Raw genomic sequence first — 2578 nt, 5'->3', positions numbered from 1 at the left:
TGCTCCAGCGAACACTGTTGGTTGTGTTGGTAGCAGGGAAGCTGGGAGGCTGTCGCTGCAATAGTGACTCCTACTGGTTGTTCAGTAGAGAGCTGAACTGAGAATACTGTTCCTTCCGTTAAACCAGTGGTTCTTAACCTGTGTCATAGCTTTGACATGGTGAAGCTAGTTGATGGAAAAATAGCTTTCAGAAAGTAGGTTTTCCTGAATGTTCTGCACACTTTCCATCCGTTGCTGATGTCAAACTTAATGCTTCATATGTGTTATGGAATCATGAATAGCAATCATGTAGTTTTGGTTGACGGTCTTTGACATGATTTTAATGTAGACAAATAATGACAAGAAAATACTATCCACAGAGCTTTTAAAAAAGGTGTGGAGACACCAGCAGAAGGGTTTACAAAGGTGCAAGCTTCATGAGTTCTGCCTTAAAGGCGCAACTCTAGGAAATATAGACTGCTAGACACTGTCAAATCCTCAGTGTTCATTTAACCCTGTCTGAGAGTGTACAAATGGAAGCCGATGGACTCGTTTCTGGTTCCATTTTGTATACAGACCCATAAGTGTTGGTTCCTAGCGTTACCCCACATTGAACCTGTAATCTAGAACAGTGGTTATCTCATTATTTCATGTCAAAGACGCCCAAATTGATATTTATATATATATATATATTTGCCTGCGGACCCCCCATCTGAAAATATTTGATGCCCCATGACCCCCATAAGAGAAGATTTGTGTTCCAAATGTTTCACGTTAAAAGATTGTTCAAATTAAACTATTGTTTAAAATAGGCGATCTACACAGTACACACAAGGCGTTGTGAGCTTATAGATTGCATATTTTCACAATATCTATCTCAACTGAGTCAAACAAAAATAATGCTTCCTACAGTCCTACAATTCCAAGTGCTTGTCAGGGTGGGGCGTCCCCAGTTCAAATATGATTTGGGGGGGGGGGGGGGGGGGCCTCAAAGGTTTGAGATCCACTCATCTACAATGCAGATGTGTAAAAGGAAGTGTGCGTATGGCATGTATGTAGCATGTATTGCTGAAAATGGCAGAGTTTTTAGACTACAGCCTGATGAGTCCGTTTTTATATTTATGGGAAATTACTTTAATAAGTTGAAGCGCAATTGGGCCTGTTGAGATGTGATAAATCTAATGATGGTTGTACCCACACTTGTACCCCAGCATCCCTATTCTGGGGGCATTTCACCAAAAATAGCAGATCTACAACACGTTGCAATGCGACACATTGTGAGCTTGTAGATCTGTTTTATTTTTTGGTGTAGATGGGGGGGGGGGGGGGGGGGGGGCAGTACAGTTATAACTAGAATAGAGGGTTTAATTGGTTAGTGATATTAACTTCCCTTGGCAGAAAGGTTGTCACTTTTTGGTACACAGGCATCGATTGATGTCCATCATAACTGCACTGTTGATCTGTTGTCATCACTAACAACACTATCTATGAAACACAAGACATAATTTAGCTAATTCCAATGCAAGCACATGGTGCTGATGACAGCACCCCAAAATAAGCCACTGTTGTCAGTTGTGTGTGTGTGTGTGTGTGTGTGTGTGTGTGTGTTCTCACAAACACATGAAACTTCAGCTGTGCGAAGATGCACTCGAATGACAAAACACTGGATAGGTATAGCAAGTTTGTTCTTTAACTTTGTGGGGCATTTCTTTGTAGTAGGACATACAATATACCGTGACGGTTAAACTTGCAATCTGGAAAATATTTTAAGGAGTCAAATGTTATTTTAACCAATATGTATGTTAAGGTGGTCTCCATACTCTTCCATTGAAACATTTTAGACTGCTATCGGGTACTACCCGTGACGGGTATAAGCCCAATATCGCGCCCTGGCCAAGCAGTGATTTCCTCTTAGTTGAGCGGTAGGGGTTTGGATCTTCCACGCGGGAGACCCCGGTTCAAATCCTGGGTGTTAGTTGCAGTTGATATAAAACTTGAGGATTGCAGCTTAAATGGAGACTCAGCTGGCATGTTGGCTATTCAAAAAATATATAGATTTACTCTTATTTCTCTTTGCATTTTTGAAATTTTTTGAAAGTGTTAATTTCTTCTTTTTTTCTTTTCATTGTTTTTACACAAATCTCTTCTGGGGGTCCACTGGCACAAAACATTTTCAGATTGTCATTCCGACTACGTGGCTTCTGCGTGCGGTTAGGGTTAGAGTAGTTAGGGACAGGGTTAGTATTGAGGGTTAGGGTTAGAGTAGTTAGGGACAGGGTTAGTATTGAGCGAGTCGGAATGGTCCGCTTCGGAATGCCAGTGTGTAACCGGGGGTGGGGGGGGGGGGGGGGGGTGGTCTGCGGTCTGCGTCCAAATACATGAAGTTTGAGAACTACTGATTCTGGCCACCAACCTTTTTTACACCACATCTGACCAGCTGTAGTGGAACAGAGCTGATGTGGAGTTGTGACTTTTATCCTGACTTGTCTTGTCTGCAGTGTTCAAACTAAAGCAGTGATTCCCAACCTGTGGGCCCACTGGTGGGCCAGGAGGACGTTGCAAGTGGGCCCCCAAATAATTGGCAAATATCAGTATTTAT

The sequence above is a fragment of the Protomyctophum bolini genome, assembly GCF_963924005.1.
Source record: "Protomyctophum bolini genome assembly, chromosome: 5".
NCBI classification, from domain to species: Eukaryota; Metazoa; Chordata; class Actinopteri; order Myctophiformes; family Myctophidae; genus Protomyctophum; species Protomyctophum bolini.
The sequence above is the reverse complement of the archived record's forward strand: the minus strand, read 5'-3'. Positions refer to the sequence as shown.